The 27,138-nt window shown below is 38.3% G+C and overlaps 1 non-coding gene across 1 annotated transcript; it reads left to right on the forward strand.

Annotated features, from left to right (window-relative positions):
• Window positions 1-10,088: 10,088 nt before the first annotated feature.
• Window positions 10,089-10,225, forward strand: LOC111755134 (small nucleolar RNA SNORA2/SNORA34 family). The gene has a single exon (XR_002789715.1). It is a non-coding gene; the product is annotated as a small nucleolar RNA SNORA2/SNORA34 family (small nucleolar RNA).
• The last annotated feature ends 16,913 nt before the right edge of the window (window positions 10,226-27,138 follow it).

Here is a 27,138-nt window from a genome sequence, read left to right on the forward strand (position 1 = left end):
ACACTTTTTATGCACACAAGGCTGTGTCTTTCATGTTATCCATAAGCTGTCTTTTATCATTATGATATGTCCCTCTTTTTTCAGTTTAGAGATTTTAAGACTTAAATTCCACGTTGTGTGTTAATTTCACACACTCTCTGAAACTGTGTCCTTTCCCGCTTTCCTGTGTCCTGCTTTCCCACCTGTCATATGTAATCAGATGCTTCTCTTTCGTTAGGAGAAAATACCACCTTTCTCCCCCTGAAAAGTCTCACTTCTTCAGTGTGTTCTCCACCTGTAACAGGCAACTTGAGGAAGACACTGATCACAGTTTCTCCTCCTCTGTTTCTAAAAAATGGAGCTTTCAGAGTATTTTTTGCCTCCTTCTTTCTCAAGCCCTTCTTTTACCACAAGTCGTCGGTTTTACTGAAGCAGATGAGTTCTTGAAATTCAAAATTGTTATTGGAACTTTCCTTTCAGTAGGTGTCTCTACTCCTCAAGTCTTTACTTTGTACAAGGGCTGCACGGTCCAGTGTGTCACTGTCCTCTCGTCTTCAGTTCGTTATCAAGGTTCCTTGGTCCCTACGGCTTTCTCCCCTTCACTAGTCTATCCCATTTCCTAGTCTTTTTTATAATGTAGTTTTCTATTATTTTCCCCAGATTCATAATGTTTAACTTCTCCAAACCATTACATATCTCTAAATATAGTACCCTTCTTTCACTCTGACAGGAAAAAACATATTGAATTTGAAAATGTATTCCACCGCCTTCCAGCTGCCAGGGTTGCAAAGGATAACTGTAATGCCAGCCTAAATCCTTTTTCCTTCATAAGTCACCTACGAGCTTCTACACAGAATGAATAAGATTGTTATCTTTATCTTTGCAGTTCAAAAGTTTTATATGTGTAAAATATACATGACCATATGTGTGTGTATATGTAATCTTTTCGTATCGTTCCTGCCTAAAGCTTAATATCCTTCCCCCGTTCCAGGTCATCTTTGTTTGGATGGTTCACTTTGTTTTTACTTCATCTTCTCACATGTATGCATCATGGGTTTTATTTTCTCCCTCTTGGAACTCTCATAATTATTCATTCCCATATCCCTTCATATTCATCTCCAAGTTCTCTGTCTCAGGATTTGCTGACAATTATTAAGCAATTATTGTCATTCAATAAGCAGTTATTGTCATTCTGAGCTTTGAAATATCTCTTTTCTTTCTCTGTCTTTTTGTTTGTCTGTTGTTTTTGTTTTTGTTGAGGGGTACTGGGAATTGAACTCAGGATCTCATGCTTGCCAGGCAGACACTGCTCCACCGAGCTAAATCCCCGGCAGTATTTCTTGATCCAGTTTCCAGGCTACTAGCTAGATTTCAGCAGTAGCTATTTTCTTTACTAGTGGAATTTTTAAAAATTTATTATTATTATTTTGCTTTTTAATCCAGAAAGTCTCCTCTGTCTTGCCCCTGTATCTTCTTAGTTATTTCTAGCATCTTTCCTACTCAAATTTATGCTATGGCTGCTTGCTCTGGTGTGAGTTGTTAGTCAAAGATTAGCTCCTGCCCCAAGCATGTCTCAGATCATAGCAGGGCAGGGATGGTAGCCTGTCCCAAGTCTACCCAGCCTACTCACATGGTGACAGCAGTGTTTACAACACGTGTGCCTGCTGTGTGAATAAATATTTCTAATTGTTTTGGGGGGTTTTAAGAAAGCAAAGGACCAAAAATGACAATCCTACCTACAACTCCCTAGGAATATCAAGTACGGTAGCCTCTTAGAAGTACTGAGCCCTTACAGAAAATATATACATTCTTTTTTCTTTCCTCTTTTTTAAACTTTTACTCTGTTATAGAGGTAAAATTCATGCAGCCTAAAATGAACCATTTAAAAATGAACGGTTCAGTGGCATTTATCACATTCATATTACTAAGCAATCACCACGTCTATCGTGCTCCAAAACATTATCACCCCTCGTAAAATCCCATACTCATTCAGCAGTCAGGGTCCATTACTCTCTCACCCCAGTACTTGACAACTTCCAAACTATCTTCATTCTCTACAGATTTCCCAGTCTGCGTTTTTCATATAAGTGGAATGATGTGTGACCTTTTCTATCTGGCTTCTTTCGCTTAGCATGTTTTCAAGGTTCACCTGCACTGTAGCAGGTATCAGCCCTTCACTCCATTTTATGTATAGGACTGACCCTCTGTAACTCTGTATTGCACCTCTGCAACTGCACCTGTGCAGATTCAACCAGCTGCAGATCAAAATATATTTGAAAATAATACAGAAAACTCCAAAAGTAAAACCAGAATTTGCCATGAACCAGGTACTATGTGGAATTCACACAAAAAAAGTGAGGTTTGGGCTTTGTATTAGGTATTATAATTAATCTAGATATTGTTTAAATATTTAGGAAATGGATGTAAATTCTATGCAAATATTATATCATTTTATATATGAGAATTATCTATGGATTTTGAAATAGATGGAGAATCCTGAAGCAAATGATACTAAAGAATGATTGCATACTACAATATGTTAATCCTTTCTATATTGTTGGAAATTTGGGTTTTTTCCAACTTTGAGGTTATTGTGGATAATGTTGCTATGAAAATTTGTGTGCAAATATTTGTTTAAGTATCTATTTTCAATATTTGGTGGTATGTATCATGAGTGTAATTGCTGGGTCATTGTAATTCTATATTTAACTTTTTGAGGTGATCTATTTCATTCTAATTTTTGCTCAACTAGCATATGACTTGAACCTCTATTTCTATTAGACCAGCAAGTCAACCGGTAGTAATATAGAATTATTAGGAAAATACTGATATCCACATCTCACAACTGTTCATCTCATAAAGCATTTTTCTTTCTTCATTTCCCCTAAGATTGCCTAATAAAGAATTAAAGATCTCAAGATATATGACTTATTTGAAATATACATTATCCAGATTTTGGATAAAAACTGAGTAATGTTAAAAACCAACAAGGGATTGACTCAGATACAAGTTATAGCATAGTTTTAATTATTTAATATTGTCAAGTGAGGGGAAAGTAGCAGATAGTATAAAGAAATGTATACAATCTGCATCAGAAGTTAAAATTTAATGCTTGAAGTCCAGGTGGTTCCAGTTGAACTCAAATCCACACTCTCTGAAATCAAAACATAAGAAGACGAACTTTCTAGAGAGTCATTTTTAAGGAGAAACCATTTTTAGATGTTTTAATAGTTTTGTAATGTGTCTGAGAATTACACATATGCGCACATGCACACACACACACACACACACACACACACACACACACACACACCATGAACATATCCATGACTTTTTATTTTTTAAACAGGGCTCACCATAAAAACAAATTTATTTTAGGATGTCACTGTTTAAAATTCAATTTGAATTTCTCTTTTCCTCTAATGTTTGGGGCTTTATTTTCTTTTTGGTTGTTTGAATGACAAAAGAAAAGACAATTCTGAGAGTTGTAAAGAATACATCAAGGGAAACTCAAGGGATATAACCACCTAATTATGAATTTCCTGAATGTGCAACTCGACCAGCAGCAACTGGACTTGATTAGTACAGTGGGCCTCACCTCCAGCTGTTCTACAAAAACAAATCAGTGAAGGACTTCCAAGGCACATTTTGCTTTGGACTGATTTTATATCTTAACAATGCAAATAGTGTAACATTGCTTTAAAAAAAATAGGTGATATTATCTGAAAAGAAGCAAGAATGTCTTACTAGCAAAAAGACTAGTTTATGGGTCATACGTTACATATTTCTATTTGAGGTAAATGTGTTTGAATCTGTCTAAGAAGATAAAAACTGCAAATGTGTTTCGTTGTGTGCGGAATCAGTGCTGGAAAGAGTGCTTTAAAGGCAACTGTAAAATCATATTTATATTTCTGGCACATGGGCCAATGATTGTGCTGTTTGAGTACTGCATAGATGTAATCTACGTGGTAAGTTTCATGGACTGAGACAATGTCAGCGTTGTTGGCTGAGGCTTGGAAAGCAGGAACCCATTTATTTAGAAAAAATTTGAATGGCCAGAAACAATGTGAAAATTGTACTGTCCAGTTTGTCAGCTTGATAACATAGCAAAACCCACACCACTCCCATCAACTCATGGATGGAGGAAGGAAATCTCTTTTGCTGTTTTCCAGTTTATACTTACAGCAGAATGATTTATTCCTTAAGAGAAGAGAATGTATGCATAATACATCTTATCCGTTACCAAATCAAGAACTTCAAATGGATATTTGATAAACCAGAGACTTAAACAACAGCAACAAAAAAAAAAAACAAAACCAGGCAATGTGATGCACAGAGGAGAAACTTAAAACTCTTTATAGATTTTGCTATCACTGTGTTTGAGTCATTTAAAAATTACTCTTAGCAATGCATTTTGAGTTTCAAAAATAATTATCGAACACCTTCACTAAGTGCATAGTTGTACAGAAGGGGAAAGTGGAGGGGGAGAGGATAGTCTTTTCAAAAAGAGGCTGTCTTCGACTTTATTTTCAAGTCTCATGACCTGGCCTCTAATATTTCCATAACATCTTTTATGCTGCTTCCAATGCATTTCATTGATCTTATCTGCCATATCAATTTAACATCCTGAGAATTTTGAAAAGGTGAATTTATTTCTACCTATGAAGGATTAACTGCTACAGACATTGCCTCCTCATAATAAACAACTAGAAAAATTAGGTAAAATACAATAATTTTCAGACATTAATCACAGACAGTGCAGAACGAGAGGCCTGAGAGAATTCATCCTTTTGAATGTCCTAGATTACTACCTTGAGGAAGTTTTCAAAGGACAGCGCACGGAAAAGGAATGCAGAATCTTTTCAAGCTGAGGAAATGGAGATCTGTTTGTGTGGATTGAAGTAGTTTATACTCTTAAGGCAGATCCAAGAAAAGGAGAGAGCTAAGCAGAAAAAGAGGTCCAGAAGCATACAGGGGAGGCCCCTGAGTTCTTCCTGAGTGAAACTCCTCTTTGGTGGACAACAAAATCTTTCAAGTAGAGACTAAGTACGGAGAAGCTGTAAAATGCACAAGTCCCAGAAATCAGATGGGATCAATATATTTTAATTAAAATATCCTCCATCCAGAATGGGGAAGATGTATAAAGTTCTTAGTCATGATGTGGGATCCTTGACGGTTACAGTTTAGGAAGGAGATTGAATTCACTCCATAATTGTTATTCTAACAGTTCAGGAAAAATGGCTTTAAGACAAGCCTCAGAAAAGATAAAAAGTAACCAGCAAAATTAACTGCTCAGCCCAAAAGCTTAATATTCTTTAAAAGAATACAACAAAATCCAGTACTAGCCAATGTAAAATTCACAACCATGAGCCAATTTTCAAAATCATAAGAGAAGATATGATTCAAATTAGAAAATGGAAACAGATTGAAAAATAATACAGATGAAAGAATTAGCACATGTGCCAAAATAGCTATTTTGAACTCCCATTGTATTCTCAAAGATTTAGGGCAACATAAATGTATAGAAAGAAAAATATTAAAATAAGGTAAAATTTGTTTAGATAAAATATAGATTGATTAAATAAAATATTCACTAGAAGAGATTTAACAGCATATTAAATACTGCTTAAAAAGACTCACACACTAATGTCAACAGCAGAAACAATGCAACAGGAAGCACACAGAGAAGAAGAGAAAAAAATGAACAGAGTATTAGTGTCACTTGGAACGATAACTATATATATATATATATATATATATATATATATATATATATGGTTAATGTGATATCTGTGGTACCAACTTGAATAAGAAATGACAGCAGATTGGCTAAACACAGTTTCAATGTGTGAGGAAGATTGACTTCCTGAAGACAGAAGACCCACCCTGTAGCTTGGATGGGACGAAAAGAGAAAGAAGAAGGTCTTCCTTCCACCTCCTCTGAAGAGCTCCTGTCCTAACTACTGCCTTTGGACCTCCGTCTCCACGCTTCCAGTGCAGACTCTTCGGCCTTCTGCTGCAGACAGGTCAGCTTCCTTCACACAGGACTCCACGGTGAGCACAAGGAATTCAGCTTTTACTAGATTCCCCAGCTCTGCTGCTCTTTTGTGTTTTTCTACCCTGGTCCTCAGGCACCATGATAAGCCCACCTTATAAATCCTTTATGTGTCATACACATACATATTCTATATTAAATTTGTTCCACTAGTGAACCCTGAGTAATACAGTTGGAATTCCCAAAAAAGCAGAAAAATTACAAAGGAAAGTAATATTATAAATATTGACAATTTTTCCAAATTTGATTAAAATTACAAATCCAAATATCTTGCAAGTTTAACAACCTCAAGCAGACATTTAACAGTTCACTAAAGAACAACACAATCCGATTGTAGAAAACAGTGATTTAAAAAAATTAAGAATCAGGCAGAGAAAAAAAGAAGTACATCACACAGAGAAAAACAAAAATAAAAATGAAAACCAGAGCTGGTCCTGGTGGCCTATAATTCCTACATTCGGGAGGCTGAGGAGTTCAAGGCCAGCCTGGACTCAGTGAAACTGTGTCTCAAAAAGGCAGGAAAAAAAGGCGGGTGGGGGGCTAGTAAGAAATTTTGGAAGCCAAAATGACATCTTTAAAGTAATGAAAGAATTAGAATATTTACCAAGAATGATGCTCAGAATAAATCCATTTGCAAATGAAGATAATATACAAACTTTTCAGACCATTAGGAGTTGAGAAAATTCATTGCCAGCAGACCTAAACCATAAGAAATATGAAAAGAAAATTTTCAATCAAAAGAGATGAGGAGATTCTTTTGAATGAAATGATTCTTTTTACTTTTTGTTTTGTTAAAGACATATGTGTTTTAATTTTTTAAAATAAATTTATTAGCACGTATTTGAGGTACATAACTATATTCATTGTAGGATGTTGGTCCTACCCATAACACATTTTAATTCTTTTTGCTTTCTCTCCTGGTTCCATTTCTAGATCCCCTTCTGATTTGTAAAAGATCTTTCTGTTTGCTCTGTAAGTTATTTACACTTTGATTCTCACATATAAGAGAAACCATGCAATATTTAAACTTGTATATCTGATTTATTTCATTTAGAAATATGAACTCTGGATACATCCATTTTCCTGCACATTATTCAAATTCATCCTCTTGAGGGCAGATATATACAGATAGACACATACATACATACATATAAATATATATGTGTGTATAAGAAATGTATGTGTATATATATATATTTTTATTCACCTGTTACTGGACATATATAGACTGCTTCCAAGACTTAATTGTCATAAGTTGTCCTGCTATAAACATAAGTATGCCTGTGTCACTATAATATGAAATCCTTAACTTTTGGGTACAGATACCTAAAAGAGTATACATATAACTGGGTTGAATGGAATTTTTATTTTTATTTTTTTGAGGACGCTCCATACTGATTTCCACTGTGTTTATGTTCCTACCACTAATGTAGAAGAGTTCTTTTTTCCCCACAGCTTTGCCAGCATTTGTTGTTGTTATTATTATTATTATTACTATTATTCTTATTTGGTAACGAGGATTGATTTCACGACCTCGCACTTGCCAAGCAGGTGCTTATGCTGTTGAGCTAAACTCCCAGCCCCTGCATTTGTTATTATTTGATTGCTGAATGACAGTCCTTTTTTCTGGAGTAAGATGAAATCTCAGTGTTGTTTTCATTTGTGTTTCTCTAATGGTCAGAGATGCTGAAAATTTTTTCATATATTTATTGCTAAATGATTATTTTTAGAGTTGATCCAAAAGAATCTGGAAAAAGGGAAGAAAAAAGAAACTAGGCAAGTAGAAAAAAATGGCATAATGGTAAATTCAAACTAAATATTGCGATAATTATGCAAAAGTCAAGTTGTCCTAACATTCCAAATAAAGACCAAAAATTATCAGGACAAAAAGGCTGAACTGAACTGATATATACACTCCATGGAATCATACTTGGCTATGAAAAGAAATAAAATTCCAACACATGCTCAACACATTGAGCATAATAAAAGATTATATTAAATGAAATAAGGCAGACAGAAGAGAATAAGTATTCCACTTACTAGTGGTACTTAGAATTCGCAAAGTCATAGACATAAGAATACAAACTAGGAGCTGGGGATTTAGCTCAGCAGCATAAGCACCTACCTTGCAAGCACAAGTTCGATCCCCGGTACAGATTTAAAAAAAAAAAGAATAAATTATTGGGATTCAGGGTTGGGGAGTTCTGAATTTATGACTTGACAGGTACTAAATTTCTATTAGGGATGATGAAAATTCTAGAAGTACATAGTGATGATGGCATAATTATGTATACAAATATTATTAAAATGGGAAATTTTGCATTACATATTCATTCATGTGCTGAATAAAGTTTTGGTCAGTAATGGACTGCTCACATGATGGGACCCTGTAAGATTATAGCACCTCATTACATCATACTTGACAGTTCCATTTTAATAGTTGATAGAACAAGTAGACAGAAAGAATACTGACCCTCTTGTAAGAGAATATATATTCTGTTCAAGTGCCCATGGACCATGTGCATCAGTAGATTATATTCCGGGTCTTAAAGAAAGTCTGAGTAAGTTTTAAAGCATGAAATATACACACATATATTCTAAAACACAACAGAATTATATTAGAAATCAATGGAAAATATATTCTTGAAACCCCTCTCCTAAATATTTAGAAATTAATCAGCACAATTTTGAATAACTCAAAGAAGAAATCACAAAATAAGCTGAATATATTTTAATAATAAAAATGAAAACATAGTATGCTGACAATGTAGCCAGGTGTGGTGGCACCTGCTTGTAATCCCAGTGCTCAGGAGGCTGAGGCAGAAGGTTCATCATGAGTTCAAGGACAACCTGGGCTACATCGTGAGTGGAAGGCCAGCCTGAATTACTTAGCGAGATCTTATCTCAAAAAACCAAATGAATAAATAAATTTTTAAAAATAGAATTTATTAGGCCATTTAGTTCAGAATGCAAAGAACATTTACAGCTTTAAAATGCTAAATATTGTTTGTTTCTTCTTTATTTTGTTACAAATAAAACAAGTCAAATATTCTAAGATTATACTTCAAGAAAAAGAAGTAATTAAGCACATACGCAGAAATAAAGTAATAATAATGCTAGGAGTAGAAATGAATAACAGACATCAATGACATATAAATTGTTTCTTGAAAAGAGCATCTATAAAATCCTACAGCTAGCACCAAACTTAATGGTGAAAGGTTAAATGCCTTTTGTGTATAACTAGGTTAAAAAAAAAAAAAAAAAACAATGTTCACTCCCTTTACTCCAACATGGTTTTGGAGGTTCTAATCAGTAGAAGAAAGCTGGGAAGTAAATAGAAGGCACTCATTTCAAAGGAAGAAATAAGCCAGTATTTATTCACAGAGAACATAAGTTTGTACAAGGAAAATGTTAAAAATCTCCAAGCCAGATTTAGTAAATAAATCAATCATCATACTAGCAACAAACAGCTAAAGATTAAAAATCTGAAATAACTCTTGCAACATTATAACAGCATCAGAATCATAATATAGTGCTGGTCACAGTGGGGACTATAGTCCCAGTGCTGTACTCTCAGCTACTCGAGGGGCTGAGACAGGAGAATCACAAGTTTGAGACCAGCCTGGCAACTTAGAACCTGACTGAGGATTACATAAAAAGAGCCAATGATGTAGCTCAGTGTTTTCTGGATTCAATATCCAGCTCTGACATTATCTATCTATCCATCTGTCATTTATCTGTCTGACATATCAATCTATCTCTCTGTCTCTCTGACATATCTATCTTTCTATCTTCTATCTTAATTATATATAATTATATATATAATTGAGGATAATTATATATGTAATTTAATATGTATTTATGTATATATATCTTAAGGTTATTTTTTACAAAAATTCACTAGACCTATAGTAAAATTTATTAAATCTATTCAATGAAAAATATAAAAGGCTATTGAAAAAATTAAAGATTTCTATAATTAAGAGATATAATATGCTCTACGTTAAGCAGACACAAAGTGTATGATTACATTTATATGAAATTCTAGAAAATCCTGGCCCTGAATGAAGGCTGACAGCTTCCTGACACTGTTGGTTTCAAGCAGGAGCCTAAAGAGATGTCTCTCTATGATCTATTGGCCTTTTCAGAACTTGGGCAGTGAAATGGTCAATTCATTAGAAAGAAACAGCTTGAAACAACCCCACCCTCCACCTGGTGAGCACTGTGAGCCTGGCAGGCTCCGGAGATCCAGAACGAGCCATGCTGGGACCTGGAGCACCGGGAAACCAAGCAACCCTTCCCCCACTGCCTGTTTTGTTTTGTTGAACTTCAATATACATGAAAGTATGGATAGCTATTTTGAAGAGAACAAGAGACTCTACGACAGCCGTTGGTGACTTCCCCGTTGTCTGGTTTTGAAGACCTAAAATGCCTTCCTCATTCTGTTGGGATCAGTTTTATACTATGTTGTTTTGTATGAATTCTCTGTATGCAAAGACATGGACAACTATTTGGAAGAAAACAAGAGACAATATGATAGCTATGAAGATCTCAGGTCATCTAGCTTTGAAATTTATATTTCTTACATTGCTTTCTTATGTCCTATTTTGTTCTGTTTTGTTGTGTTTAATTTTACCCCCTTTAAAATAAAAAAAAAAATAAAAAAGAAAGAAAGAAAGAAAGAAAGAAAGAAAGAAAGAAAGAAATTCTAGAAAGTCCAAAATCAGATTCGTGCTTGTCTAGGCCTGGGGATGGACATGGGTGGTCAGACCACAGCAAAAGAGAGCATCCTAGAGACAAAACTGTGCTGTCCTGCAGGGAAGTCAGTGAGCTGAGTGTGTTCACGTGTCAAAATTCGTCAGAAAATGTACCCTTGAAATAGGTGAGTTTTTATTGTGAATAACTGATTTTTCTCTAAAGCAGAAAACCAGTGCTTTGGGGGCGTGTCGCTTGAATTGCTACTGGCTGTCCCTGTTTCTCTGTTGACTTCTCCCCCCACCCACCCCTGCCTCTGCCCTCAGGCCCAGGCTTCTTTCATTTGCCGGCTCTCCAAATATTTGGAGAGGTCTCTATCAATGGTGGCCTTCACCTCCCCACCCTCCCCAAAGCCTGGCTCCTCCAGGTTAAACATTGGCGTCTCCCAGCCACTCACACTTGATGTCACCCACACTCTTGATAAACTAGGGCCAGGATGGCTGCGTGGTTTATGCAGGGAGGAGGCGAGGGTAGCTGGCGCATTCTCCAAACCTGGGGTGGGTGTCAGGGGCCAGGTGACCAAACAGAGACGTCAGTGTTCACAGAGGCGACGTGAGAGGCTGCAGGAGCCATGGCAAACACGCTGCTGTTTCCTGATTAGGTTTTGAAAAAGAAGAGATAGGATCTACACCAAGTCAGTCTCCCTGCCCAAAGCCCGGAGCATGTCCTGGTTTAATTCAACTCCCTATCCCCAACCCAATTGCTCTTTTCAGATTTCCCGCGTTCTACAAACCAGTGTCTACAGCAGCTTTAACAGCCTGTCTAAGCTGCTATGTCCTCTTCTTTTTACAAGTTATCCCTTTTTTTAAAGTTGATTGGTACAATTTATTTTTTTATTGGTACAGTTTAGATATACACATCGATCACATTTTTCATAGGGAATCTGTGCCTGTGCTTGATGTGCCTTGGGACCTCTTGTTTTCCCCATTCCCCTCCCCTCCCTTAAATCCTTCTTCCCTTCCTGATTTACAAAACTTTGTTTCCATTTCATCCTTCATTTCTCACATCTTTCTCTTTTCCCTTTCTTCCTTTCCCTCGCCTCCTTCCCTAGTTCTCCTTTCCTTCTGAGCAAATTACAAGTTACCCTAACCTCCACTGGATATTATTTTGCTTATACATGACAAGTTACTCAACTTCTTTTCCTCAGTTTTTTCACCTATAAAATAGGTATAGCAATTGAAATAGTTTCAAAATATTGCTGGGATGATTTAATACACTAATATATGTGAAATGCTTTAAATATTCCCTGATTCAGAGTAGGCTTGCTTAAATATTTCTTGTTGTTATTAGCTAAAGAATAAAGACAAAAATCTTACAGGCTTCCAGACAGAATTAGTAAATTCCTTGAAAAGATAAGAAAAAGTATCCTGGGAGTGAAACTTGCCTTTACAAAACTAGAAAGTAGAAGGTAAGGAAATATATTTTCATCTAAAAACATTTTGCCAGGTTGCTATACATTTATTCATCAAGGAAAGAAAGATGTGACGCGTGTGTAACCCGTGTTTCTCGTCACACAGTAAAGGTTCGGGGAGGGTTTTCTATCTTCTGTACAGATACGTGATCTGGGACTCCCGATCTACCTCCCCTCGCATTCCACACATGCCATCCACATTCACTCATCAACCCTTCCTCCTCTCGCCCATTTTCTCCTTCACACTGCAATCACCGTAGCCCCAGGAGGCCGGGAAAAGCTTCACCCCTCCTCTAAAGTAACGGTTGCATTTACATCAGTTTTTCCAGCTTCCTGGTACATGTCAGCAGATTTTAATTACAGAAGTAGGAAAAAAGATATATTTTGGCCTGCTTCAAATGATAAAAACTGTATGAATTCTGGAAAACAGCAAAATTGAGAATATGTTGTATGTGCCATTAGGAAATCTCTCTTGTTCATTTAGATTTAACTCTTAACTACTTTAAACAAAGGAAGTTCACTATGATTGGACTTAAGTTTTCTAATTGTTGCCTGTTCACCGATTCAATTGGCGTTACTTTTTTTTATTAATTAGTACATGTTACATTCACTTTAGGAAGCAGGTATATGTACTTAACGAATCTTTTAATCAGCATTAATTTTTAAACACATTGCTTCATTATTGCCAAATTTGAGGTTGTTTACAAGGACTGTAAGTTAAATTTCTTGAGGCTGAAAGGGTAAAAAATGACCTAAAGCATATTTACCAAGAATTGTAGGCCTGAGCTTTTCTCCAGAGAAATTTAAGAAGGGAAATAATACTTGCTTCTGGTTCACTTATGCTTGCATCATCAAATTGTTTTCTACAAGCTGTTTGGTGCTCTACTAACTTGATTCCGTGAAGCTGTGAAACGCCTCTTCCCTTTGTGGGTTTGTCGGTCACACCTGAGCCTCATTTAACCCACACTTATTAAATTGGCTTTTGCTGCCCAAGCCCTCTCTTTCCCCCGGGCTCCTTGGCCATTTTTCTCTGCTTGGCACATACTTTCTTAGACACCTTCATGGCTAATTTCTTATCTTCCTTTTCAAAAAGTCATCTTTTCAAGGTAGCTTACTCTGACCACTCCATTTAATATTAAAAACTAAGATTTAACCTGGGTCAGTACACACAAGGAATCATGTATTTCAGCTCTAAAACACCTCAGCCAATTAAAATCTGCAATCAAAAAATATTAAAAGTCTCTTTGAAGTACTTCTGAGACAGAGTTCTCATTTTACAGAAGAACCCTAGAGGATTTAAGAAGTTTTCCTGAAATCACACAACAAATTAAATTCAGAAATTGTTCTATCTAACAGACACCCGACACTTGACATGAGGGGCCGTCGCCTCAAACCGCTGGCGGCACGTCCCTGCACTGTTAGGCCCCTGGACTCTCCTTCCCCTTTCTCCCACGTGCCCACGTCTCACATGTCAACAGATCCCGTTTGCTCCCAGGACACAGCACCTACCGCTTCTGCCACCTCTCCATCCTCCTCACACGTATCACTGCGACCGTCGCCCTCCTCCTGCTCTTGCCCTGTCAGCCGATTTTCAGGCGGTAAGCAGGTGACCACCTGATCATTTTCATGCAACTAGGAATAGAGCCCGAGGCCTCACACGTGCTTGGCGAGTGCTCCACCACTGAGCGCAGGTGACCCTTTATATCTAAGTCAGTTCATGCCATTCTCAGCCATCTCAAACTCTGCACTAGCTCCTCCCTTCACTCAGGTAAGTGCCTACAGCACCTTTCACCAGCGGACATCTCAGTTCCTTCCCGTCCTTGTCTTCCATTCTATTGCTTGATCTACTGAACTCTAAATACAGTGATCTGCTAGCTAGTCCTCGAAAAAATCAAGCACACGCCCACCTCATGGGCTTTGCTGACTCCTCTGCCTGGATGCCCTCCCTGTAGACATCCTCCTGGTAATATCACCTGTCTGTCACCTATTTTCTTCAAAAGATATCTTCTCAATGAATCTACACTGGTATTCCAGCCAGTTGAAAACTGCCCTTAAGAAAAAAAACAATTATTTTTGAGTAAGGAATTAGAAAAGAAGAAGTGTTCCAAGAATTGATTGTTTTCAGGGGGGGAATAAGACAGCCTTGCGATGAGTGGACAAATTAAAGTCATTTGTAGGCTAAGAATAACTATAATCCCACTTGTGTAATATGGATTAAATATTAAATAACATTTTATATACACATAGAAGCCTTCAAGAGAAGATTAAGATGGTTGCTACTGACAAGAGGATACGGATGCTCGGGTACAAAAGGGAAAGCTACACACATTTAGTACATGCCTCTCAACTTTCAAAAATATGGCTCTTCATGTGTATTATAGTATAGAAAAAAGTTTGAAAATTTTAAATAACAATGTTAAAAAGCTTAGAAAAGTTATAATTATGTCTTGACACTACTTCAAATAATATTTAGTAACTACAAATAGCATTTCTATCAGTAGTTTATATAACTTTCTACATCAAATTTAAATTTTACCTTTAACTCGAGTCTAACACATACAATATCAGTTGGAGACATGCTAGTCTTTCAATATACATACAACTGTTCAATCCATTTAAATTTCTTTAATAATTTTAAAACAAGATGCAGAATGGATGAAAAAGACGTGGTATTTTTATACAGTGGAATATTACTCAGCTATAAAAAGGATGATCTTGAGGCTTTTATGGGTAACTGGAGGCAACTTGAGACTATTTGTATAGGTGAAATAAATCAGACTCACATTTGTAAATATTGTATTATCTCTCTAATATAAAAATAATAATAAAAACTGAAGGAGTAATAAATCCAAAATGTGTAATAGATATTGTAATAATGAAAGGGAAAGAAAGGCTATAACTATATATATGTTTAAGTGTGCAAGATAAATTACCATGCTACTAAGTTTTTGTGAGTTCTTCAAACGTAATGGTTTGCATTGTCATTGTTTGATTGGCCACTTTTTATGCTTTGATTTTGTAACTTGAACAATTACTTTTAAGATAACAATATGTAATTTATCAACTAAAAATAAAACAAGATGATAAAAAGGCATTAGTTTTCTTGTTCATGAATTTTCCATAGTAAACAAGGTTAAACAAGAAACACTACACCAAGGGTTAACAGTGGTGACAAGTACTTCAGTTCCAGTCACCTTCTGTGATATGATTGTTTCATGCTAGCAGAGAGGTGTCTCTGCCCCTGGAGAGCTCAGCGCTATGAAGGAGATTGCTGAACGCATGTGGTTCACTATGTATGGGGTGTGGGAGGTGCAGAAGAATACGGACAACGTACAAACATGGCACAGAATAAGGAAGGATTGCATGTGTAATCTGCGTGGGCAGGGAAGATGTCACGGCAGAGTTTGAGAGGGATAAATAGGAGATGACTGCGGGAACACAGCCTGCCGGGAGAGAAGGCCTCAGGAGATGAGAGCACCCTGTTCCGTTTGTCAGGATGGCAGCCAAGGCCAGGGAGAGTGGAGTCACTGCGGCCGGCAAGCCTGGCACCTGGACAAGCTGGGGTGCGCTGAGGTGGGGTTCCCGGCTATGGAAACTGGGCCATGAGAGTGGAAGTGTGTCTTGTCTGGTTGGCTACTGATATCTCTACCTGGTGCCTGCTAGAGGGTAGGAAGAAAATCAGTAACTGAGACAGACAGGGAGAGAGAGAGAGTGAGTCAGGGTGAGAACTAGGAGACTGTAGTGTAGACACAGTCAAAGCAGAAGAGCTTTGCAGGGGGGTGAGGATGGGCACACTGAAAGCAGCATTTATATCCCCTGCTACATCTGTGTCTATAAGGGTGAGAGGAATGGATTTGGCAAATGTAAATATAAAACATGTCTACAGTTTTGTACTCTGCTTTGTTATTGCTTTATATTTTAATAAACCCAAACCCAATGTAGACGAAAACCTTTCCGCAGTTGCACAAGCCGCAGCTGAGTGTGAGGGTGAAGCAGCGCTGTGCGTTGATGGAGAGATCAGCACGTTCAAAGGGCTCTCTGTTGTCCTCTCCCTGCCGCCCGCTGTGTTCATGCCGCTTACCGCATGATCTGAGCACCGTGCAAACGGAGTGAGCTCACTGGCTCGCCTCCACACGGCTTCTACCTCTTGGTAGAAGAGAGCGCCACGTGGGGAGCACTTTCCAGGGAGCCGTCTATGTTTCCCGCTTTCCCTCCGCCAGGCTCTGCTGCTTGGACACCTCTTGAGCTCTAAGAGGCCTTCGCTGGAGTCAGAGACCATTTACATCCTGCGGTAGAGGACGGCCTGATTGCAGTAAACTGAGGCTGAAGAATGAGTCTGATCCCAGACTGCTGCTCTGGAGCACATTCTCTGGTCTAAAAGGAAACTATGTTCTCTTCAAAGAGAGAGAGAAAAAGTAATCAGAAAGTATTCTAGTTTGGCACTCTACCATGGAAAATATTCCTGTGCTACAACCGTAAGATATCTTTGTTCTTTTTCTCACAAGCACGCTCACTCCAGACTTCCCCCTTTTTTATCTGTTAGTGCTGTGCCCTTACCAAATGCCGTTTGTTACCAACATCCATTCCTCTGCTCCTGGGGATACTTTGCAGACTTGTAGACTTCCTTTGTGCAGACTTCTCCCTTATTCTTGAGCTGGTTTGAGTGAGATTGGCTCCATTCTGAGCAGGAGAGATGGACCTAAATCGGTTGTACTGTATCCGTATACCCAAGCTACCATAATTGGTGCAGCGACTGAAACGTGACCCGGTCAGAGGCAGTGAGAGACTAGGATACATTTCAAGGGCTTCTGGGAGACAAACACTTCTTTGCTTCTCTCAGCATATATCAGAAAAGAGTCCATGTTCACTTGGACAACAAGATATGAAAAATAGGAGATCTGGCCTCCCTGAAATCATTTTGCTCCCAGGAGGGAACAGTGAGAGAATGAAATGAACACCATCTCTAATTCTATTTACTGTAGATTCCGTGTGATGGGTTTTGTGTGTCAACTTCAGTGGCTGTGGATTGCCCAGATACTTGGTCAAACATTCCTGTGGGTGAGCCCATGAGGGTGTTTTTGGATCTAGACTGAGTAAAGCAGATCACCTTTTCTCTAATGAGTGGTCCTCATCCAATCAGCTAAACGTTTGATTAGAACAAATGACCCTCCGAGAGTAAGGGGGAGCTCCTACCACCTGACTGCTTGAGCTGAGACGTTGGTATTTGCCTGCATTCAGATCTAAACTGAAACGTCAGCTTTTCATGGGTCTCAAACTTGCTGCATTTATATTAAAAAAAAAAAAAAGAACACTCCTGGTTCTCAGGCCTTTGAACTTAGACTGTACCACGTTTTCCAGTTTTCTTACTGCACACGTGACTTCTGTCTCATCCTCAACCTCCTGTGAACCAATCAATTTCTTATAAAAATTTCCCAGTGTGGCCTCCCCACACAAAAGGGTGCAGCCTTTCCATGCCCAGCTGAGAGGATTAACCCTGCATTGTCTGAAGAAATGGCAGTGGCCTCCTCTGAGGCAGTTACCAAGCAAAGCAATGCTTACGGTCCTCTGGGCCCACTCCTCCCACCCTTTACTTCTAGACCTATAACCAGACTGAACTCTCAGTGTGCTCCTGAACACAGTACCACAAATGTCCCTGAACCCAAGTCCATTTACTTTGCAGCTCATAAAGAGCCAGATGAATTGAGGACAGGTCTTTGGACCAAAGAATAAGATATGGTAAGCCAGCAAAGCTGGAAAGATAATGGACTCATCTTCTAAAAGTCTATCATTTTATGTTTTGTTTTTTGAGACAGGGTCTCACTGTGTGTTTCAGGCTGGCCTTGAACTCACTACGTGGCCTCCAGCTCATGATGACCCTCCCACCTGTACCTCCTCAGTGCTGGGATTACAGGCAGGCACCACTATACTCAGATCACCAAAAAAAGAAAGTAAACCTAGGATTTAAGCTTTTTAAAATATAGCTTTTATCTTTAGAAGAAAATGATTGATGCAACTTGGTAGCTGGTAATCTGTTGATTTGCATCGGTCTTGGAGGAGGGGTGTGATTAGGAAAGTTTCAGGTAAATCAACCTTGCACTGCTAGTTTGGATGATGAATGAGGCCTGCCTGCTCAGGGAGGCATTGGCTTTTTCTAGCAAAGGTTAACTATGACAGGGAGGTTATGAGGCTAAATTTCCTTTGCACAGCTAGAGAACTACGTGAATTTTGCTACTAAGATGTGAAATGTAGATGTAGAAGGAGTATACATTGGATTAGGATGAATTTGTTGATATGTGTTCACTAAGCAGAGTTTCTGTATTTAACGTTCCAGCTCAAGGAGTTAGAAAGGACTCTGATCAGTTGGCTGACCCGTGAATCAAAGGTGGACACAATGTCTCCACTGGAGACCCCCAACCTCCCTTGGTGTAATAATGTAAGGGAAGGGATTGAAAGGCTTAGAGAGATTGGAATGCTTGAGTGGAGTTTGTTTGCTTGTTTTTGTTTGTGACAGAGTTTCATCATACAGTTCAGGCTGGCTTTGAACTCACTATGTAGCCCAGACTGGCCTGCAAACTTCTGGCAATCCTCCTGCTCCACCCTTCTGAGTGCTGGGGTCATAGGGATGTGCCAACAAGTTTGAAGGGATTAGTCATGCAAAAGCTATTCATCCACATTGGACAAGTCCAGAAGATATACCTTTCATCAATTTCTCTGAGAAATAAATAACATCTTTGAAGGGTGGTAGGCCAACTTTATAATGAGAACCAGAGTCATTTAAGTAGAAAACTTAAACACAGTGCAGTTATTGCAACCCACAGTGAGAGGAGCCAATGGCAAAGGGGATGTAGTTATTGTTGTGGGCAACAGAATCAGGTCAGCAGCTGTAATAGTCCGTAACTGCAGACCTATGATGTTGACCAGTCAAGCATGCTGTTCCTAGAAGTGAAACAGATAGGAAGACTACTGAATTCTCATGTAATCTGTATGAACAAAGACTTCTAGACCAAGTGAACTAAGTCTAACTTGAGTCACAAAGACAGATGGCCCTTAGCCAATTCCCAACTTGAGTCAACTTACAGACCCAAATGCAGTTCCACAAACTCTTCAGAAGAGTAGCCCCTGTGCTCACAGAGAGGCCTCTAAACACTGCTGGAAATGTACACTGCTTTTGTTCTCCCCTGCTTTCCCCAGAAGGATCCTTGGCCTTTAACCAGGGCAACTGAGCACTGCAGGAAAGAATTAGCCAAATTTTTAGAGGACTGATGGACACTGGTAACACTTATTCCAGGAGAACCAAAGTCAGAATAGGGGCTTATGGGGGTCAAGAGGTCCATGAAGCTTTGGCTCACATCCATCTCACAGTGGGCCCTTGAATTCATTCAACTGGGGAGATACATATCCTGCAGGAATGAGCCTGTGCTGGTAACCCTGCTAGACTGTTACTCACTGGGAGCACCCTGGGGGAAACCAGACCACTGAGAACTGTGGTGGATCCAGAGGTATGGCTGCAGGGGCTGTCTGCCAATGATGCTCCCTGCAGTGGGAGAGCTGAGGCTTCCCTTGTCATGTCCTTTAGATTGCAGACTTAAATATTGGGGGGGGGGGTGCTCATTACAACTAGCTTTATAGCTAGTTGTCAGAAGCTATGAGGATGGGACAACTTGACAGTCACACAAACTGCTCACGTTCTTACACTCTCTAGTATGCTGCCACAAAACCTACATTATTAAGCATTCCTTGGACCAAAGCTCGGAACGTATATAAGTACTCATGGGAACAGTTGGACTTTAGGGCCTATGTAGCCATATCCATTTTCTGCTCAGAGATATACACTGTGCTTACCTTCACATAACATGTGTCCCAACTCAAGTGTTTATTAATTCACTTTGCTATCATCTTCACCAGATTTCTAGAGGGTAGGGGTTGTATTTCTTTCCCAAAGAGATCTATAGTCTTTCAACAAGGTTACTCACTGGAGAGAAGGGAACCAGACTTTTAGGGATTACTAGACCCTAGCATTGTGGAGCATTTGGTTTTATTACATATATGACCATATCACATAGTGAGTTCTAAAGAAATATCAGTTGGATGAAGTGACTGAATGTGTTTTATTATTGATTGATTGATTGCAGTATTGAGGATTGAACCTAGGGCCTTTTCACTGAGCTACATCTCCTGTCCTTTACTTTATTTGAGACAGGTTCTTGCTACACAGCCAAGTAGCCCAGGCTCAGTTTGAACTGGTGATCTTTCTGCCTCAGCCTCCCACAGTAATGGCATTCCATGTGCCAAAGTGCCTTGATTGAATTGTGCTAACTAGAGAGAGTTAATTTCTTAATGGATTCATGAGAAATGTGACTTAGTGCAGGTAAATTTAAACTTAGGGCCAAAAGGCGTACTTCATGATTTGGTAGTGGAAATCGATCAGTATCTGTGAATTAAGTACAAAAAGAGGGGAGCCCTAATTGCTACATACTATCCCTTGGTGTAAGTGTTGTTCAGCCAGCAATTAACTGGCCATTTTTCTCAACTTCCTCCATAAAGCTCTATTAGAGGTCAAAATAACCTTCAACCCAGTAATTCTAGTAAAAATAAGAAAAGCAGTGTAACAGAAAAGGCAGAGAAAAGATTAATTGCCTTTGACCATGCAACTGATTGCTTGGGTATCTACCAGTGCCAGAGTGTGTAGAGACAGACTAAGGAAAAGCCTTGGAGCAAACCTTCCTATCTGAGCTTGGAGGGTGGTCTGAAGCTGGAGCTCCTCCCTATCACGTGTGCTCAGGGAGACTTGCAAAGGGCTTTCTTGCTCTCAGATTATTAAAATACCTGCCTATGCAGTGCAGGATAGACAGTGCCATTCAGAGTGATAATACCCAGCTCAGTTAGCTATCCAGTCACTTGGGTGATGTAAAGCCTGGTCTTTGTTCTTATAGGTTGGTTTTAAAACTGGGCCCTGGATTAAATATTGTAACTATCCTTCTTACCAGCTTTCACATTTTACCTCTTTTCTTCTTGATCTGCCACTTAGGCAAGTTACTCAACTTGGCCAAGTTACCAGTTTTCCCTTCTATAACATGGGGGCCATGATGATGATGACATTTCCTTTACAAGGATTAAGAAAAGCAAATGAAGCACAGAAGGTATAAAAAATTGCAAACATTAGCAGTGATTCTTTACGCTACTCATTATTGCAGTACTCCTTTTGACAGGGTTGGGGGTCTGCAGGGCTGGAGGAAAGTGCAAAAGGTTATGTACTGATTGGTAATCATTTTCAGGATTGTCTGGAAAGCTAGGGCCTCAGAGACAATATGAGTTGTGATGGATCTAACCGGATTTCCACATAGTTGCCAGCCTCTTAATTGTCTTCCAGTGTGCCTCATGTAAAAGAGACTAATGTTCATACGTTGCTGTTTTCACTCTTGTATTCAGCATCATTGGTCAACAAGAGAGCCAGCATTGTTAAGCATGAGAGAAAACAATACTAAAAAACAGATAAACGCATACAGTGCCCTTTTGTCTATATGAAGTCTTAAAATGCCACCTTGTAACAACAGAGATAATAATTCTTAGATGGGTATTATATCTATTTTATGAATCATGTCACAAAATTGGACAGATCTACATTGTTCTGCTTTCAGAAATATCATGATTACTAAATTTTTATTTACTTTCCCAAATATGTAGCCTCTGATTTCAAATACCACATGTATTTTAAATAAAGACTATAAAGTTGCCCCCCATTGAAAATAAAAATCTCACAGTAAATTAATCCAACTTCCAGTATGGTGACTCAATATATATTTATTGCACATCTGTCATTTGCAGGGCAGTGCTAATCATTTTAGGATAAACTAAGACCAATTGTGTTTTCCATTTACTTGTCTTAAAGTACGTGTAATTATGAATTTTAGTGTCAGCTTGGCTAAGCCTTAAAACTAACTCTTTAGTCAAACACAAGGTTAGATGTTGCTCTGATAGTTTTCTTTCTTTCTCTCTTTTGTTTTTACAAGATTACATTAAAATTAGTAGATAAGTTCTGAGTAAAGAAAATTGCTCTGTGCGTGTGAGTAGGTCTCACCCAATCAATTGAAGGGATTAGGAGACCATCCCACAGAGAGAGAATTTTGCCTTCTGACTGCCTTTGAACTCAAGTTAGGACTTTTCTCTGGGATCCTCTTATCTTGCCATCAGGCCCTGCCAGATATGTGAGTCAAGTCAATTTCTTAAAAGTCTGTCTGTCTGTCTGTCTGTCTCTTTCTGTCTCTTTCTCTCTCCTTCTCTGTCTCTCTTCCTTTTCTATTTATGTTTCTCTGAATACCTATAAAGTAACTAAAAAGTATTTTAGTAAAAATAAGCAGGGCATTTTTTTATCTTTTATATACAAACTACAGACTTTAAAAATGATTAGAGTTGGCTTCATTTGTATCATTATGGTTCAAGAATGCTAAACCACGATTAGCATAAACTGTTTTATTCTAGCCTGTTTCATTCTAACTCTGACTTTTTTTTTTTTTGCCATAAATCTACCCTGAATGAGTTTCCTGTCACTTGAAGTCAAAATAGTGCTAAATAATATAACTACCTCTCAGAGATAAAAATAGTTTCATTAAAGTAAAGATGAATAAGAACTACACAATAAAAAGGAAGAAAGAATGGTCTTATTAGAAATCCTGAACTAAGGATATTTGCTATAATCAGGAACAAAAGTTATCTTAGAAGCCAATGGAAAAAAAAAAGAATCAAAGTAAATCAACTTATTGCTGTAATAGGAAGTGTATCACTCACTTCATCAAGAAACACATAATTTTTGCTCTTGAACTAACATATGAGGAACAAAAGCCATTATAGATTTTTATATAAGGGTTATTGAAAGAAAAAAGGAATGTACAAATATTTATTGAATTTATGTCAATGGTCCTATTAAAGATTAAACTTTCTTTGTTTTATGGGCATACTGGTAGCTCATAAGTAACACAAAAAACATAGTTATATGTTGAATGTAATGTCTCAATAAAAGTGTCTCTCATTTAAAATTTGATGGCATAGGACTGGTGACACTGCTCAGCAGCACAGCACCTGCCTGGCAAGTGTAAGGTCCTGAGTTTGATGCCTTGTACAAAAAAACCCCAAAAAACCATAATTCTAGATGGCTCCATTCACAGATTGACTATAGATTTTACAAATTAGCTGAATGCATGGTCATTTTCTCATAGGGTTGACCTAGTAGGTGCCGTATGTAATTCAGATACAAGATGTAGAATCACATTTTTTTTTCTGAAAAAAACTCTGTCATCTTCATATCATGGAATTACTAAAGTCTTCCAGTCTAACTTACCAGTGTAGAGATCTCCTCGACAGTTCTACAACTGCTGAACAGTTGTCAGTCTGGAGGGAGAGAAAGAATCACTATAAACCACATATGCTCAGTTAGGAGGTTCATCTTAACCTCATAGTTACTAAACTAGTAGAACTGTCCAGAGACAAATGTTGTAATATCTTCACAGATAAGTTTGGATATCTTTGGGCTATCAAAATGCTAGTTACTCTATCTGTAGAATCCCAGAAAGTTTTCCCTTCCTTCCTTTCTTTCTTTCTTTCTTTCTTTCTTTCTTTCTTTCTTTCTTTCTTTCTTTCTTTCTTTCTTTTTCTTTCTTTCTTTCTTTCTTTCTCTTTCTTTCTTTCTTTCTTTCTTTCTTTCTTTCTTTCTTTCTTTCTTTCTTTCTTTCCTTCTTTCTTTATTTTTTTTGTGCCAGGGATTGAAAATCCCAGAAAGTTTTGAAGTAAGGTCTTATAGACACATGAAACTCAGAGAAGTACAGTTATTTTCCCAAAGTTACTCAGCATGTCAAACAATGGATCAGAGTGGGGACTGTCCCCCAGTGCTGTCCAGATTTTACTGTAACTGAGGTCAGAACATAAGTGCTAACTCCCAGGAAGGTCATTTGCTCATCTGCTAATTTGTTCATGCCACCACATTCTGCAACTTGAACATGCAACAGACACTCTTCCTGTGCCTTCAAAGGTTTCTGCTTTCTTCTGCAGGGCTGAGGGTTTTAAAAATTTATTGATTTATTTATTTTCCCTGCATGGTTTTGGCTTATACATCCTTCCTGCAGGGAGACTTTCCTATCTAAGTAGCCTCCTGTGCTCTCTTTCTCTGGCTGTCAGAGCACCTTGATTTCTTCCTCTGTGGTACTTTTTCAATGGGGATTTATACTTCTGCTCATTTACTCTCTTTCTATAAACATAAAACCACAAAGCAGTTTCTGGTGTGTAGTAGGTGCTCAGTAAATACCTGTGCAATGGCTTAAGGCACCATGACCACAAGATATTGCGAACAAGGACTCTCTGGGGTGGTGAATCTGTTGGGTGGTGCTGGCCTCCTCAGCCAGGTGCTGCCCCTCTGGCAGCAGTAAAAAGTTATTGCATATGGTTTCGCAGGCTACTGCAAGCTAAAAAAAACCTTGCTATAAGTGCAAGGAATACTTCTAGAAAGATGTAGAAAACTCTTTTGGTACTTTTAAGGGGAGTGGTGAGAAGTCCTACAACAATGACAGTTGCCAGAGCAAGAAAAAGTATGTTTATTAGTGCTAACAGTGTTAAAATTTAGGAATGTAAACACTATGCACTACAAATATGTACTAAGAAAATAATTATCTTAAAAAATGGTGCTCTTAGGACTGAGGAGCAGTGAACTAGTAAATAACATACTCTCAATTTCCAATACCATTCATTAGTCAGTTTGAAATTCTATTTTTGCTGAATTGATTACTGTGTTATAAAGGTTTTTGTGACTAATCTTTATATACCTATGTTAGAAAATGAACTGTATTGGACAATGTCTCTTTTGAGCTCAATTTCTGATAAATTTAAAAATCCAGAACATTCGTAGCTTTCAAAAAAAAAAAAGTAACCCCCTGACTAGTGAGGTCTGAGACATACAAATTCTATATGAAATACCAAAGATGTTTCTAAGAATTATGACAGATATTGTTGTAAATATGTAAAAGCTGAGAAACAATTTAAAATATAATATCCTCTCCTTCACAAACCAGGATGAACCCAGTTGTCCTGTAGTTCAGTTTACCATCTTCAACTTAATGCATTCTGCTCAAGTCGCAGAATCTTTCCACGACTAAGATGATTTCTATCTGCCCAACTGCTTGCACTAAACCCACTTTTTTGCCTTATTTGTTTGTGAAGGGCACTGTTTTGGGCTAAATTTATGTGTCCCTCCTCCTCATTGATATGTGGAAATTCTAACCTTAACATGATAGGGTAGAGAGCTTTTGTTAGGCAATGGTATGCTAAAGGTGGAGCCCTCATGAATGAGATTGGTGACTGTAACTGACAAATGAGAGAGAGAATTCTCTCTCTTTCTGCTCTCTGCCTGTTGAGAGCATCATCAGAAGACAACCATATGCAAACCAGAAAGCCTAAATTGGATCAGCCAGAGCCTTGAGCATGCAGTTCCTAGCTTCCAGGACTGTGAGAAATACATTTCTGTTTGTTTTTTGGTACCAGGGATCGAACTCAGGACCTTGCACTTACCAAGCAACTGCTTAAACTGCTGAGCTAAATCCCCAGCCCAATTTCTGTTGTTTAAACCAACCAATCTACGGTATTTTGCTATGGAATCTCAAACTCACTAAGACAGACATATTTTTACACATACACATTTCTATAGATACATATTTATATCCAGGTGAAATTTAAAAGTTGTTAGAGGAAAACAGTTATTTTGCACGCCTCTTGGGAAGATATGTCGATATCATTTGGAAGCCCTGACCTCTCAGGAGAAGAAAATAGTCAAAGGAACAAATCAGGTAGGAGACTGGCAAGAATGGTGACAATCACTATGAAGAAGTGACTGTCAGGCCCAGCTTGCTGTCTTACTATGTTATGGTTCAGGTAAGTCAGTGAGACAGGCAGACTCATTACTTTTTAAATTATGTGTTTTGAGGTGCTGGTAAGTGAATGTAGGGCCTTTGCATTGACTTGAAGCCCCAGTCCTTTTCTATTTTTTATTTTTATTATTATTTTTTTGGTACGGGGATCGAACTCACGACCTTGTGCTTGCCAGGCAGGTGCATATGCCACTGAGCTAAATCCCAGCCCCTCCATTTTTTAAAATTTTGAGACAGGGACTTGCTCAATCCATAAATTGGTCAGGCTAGACTTGAACTTGCAATCCTCATTTCCCAGATTGCTAGGATTTTAGGCATGGGCCAGCATGCCCAGCTTGTTTTTTTTAAAAAATAACTATGCCTCATAAGGAAAATTTCTAGTGATAGGTCCTCCGTTTTATCTTGTTTTGTGTGTGTTAATGATCTTGATGGCAATATAAGTATGTTGACTTTTCAGTGTCACAAAACTGGAAAAAGTTGTCGTGCTAGTTGACTGAGTCTGTTAGCGTGAGTAAGAAACAACCAACTAAATTGGGTCAGCACAGTTCTGAGTGTGGCTGAGGGGATTTACTGGAGACAGAAGACCCACCCTAGGGCAGCTTGTCACCTGAACAGAACAAAGGGGAAACGAAGGAGGAGGGCTTGCTTCTGTTTATCTGGAGGAACTTGAGTCTTCACTTGCACCCTGGACCCTTTGGCCTCCTCATATGGACTCACAAGGGACAGTCCAGTGAGCTTTTAGACCCTTTGGTGCTCCAGGGCACTGACAGACTTTCTGCACTCTTCCAACCTTGCACAGCTTGCATCAACTCAGTTTCTCCAGGGAGCACTCACTGACACAGTTGTTCATCAATAGACTTCAAGTCCAAAAAGTCTAAGTAGGCTGAAATGTGAGAAAGAAGTTTACAAATAAAGTTTAATAAAGTTATCACTCAGTGAACTAGTTAGAATTAACTGAGATCAAATGCATACTCAATGTATGTCCAGCCTGACAATGGCTCATGGAAGAAGCAGCATAAACTAATAGGAAG

Source organism: Cavia porcellus, unplaced genomic scaffold, assembly GCF_034190915.1.
Source record: "Cavia porcellus strain 051 isolate PalLab524CR breed Dunkin Hartley unplaced genomic scaffold, mCavPor4.1 scaffold_17, whole genome shotgun sequence".
Classification (NCBI taxonomy): Eukaryota; Metazoa; Chordata; class Mammalia; order Rodentia; family Caviidae; genus Cavia; species Cavia porcellus.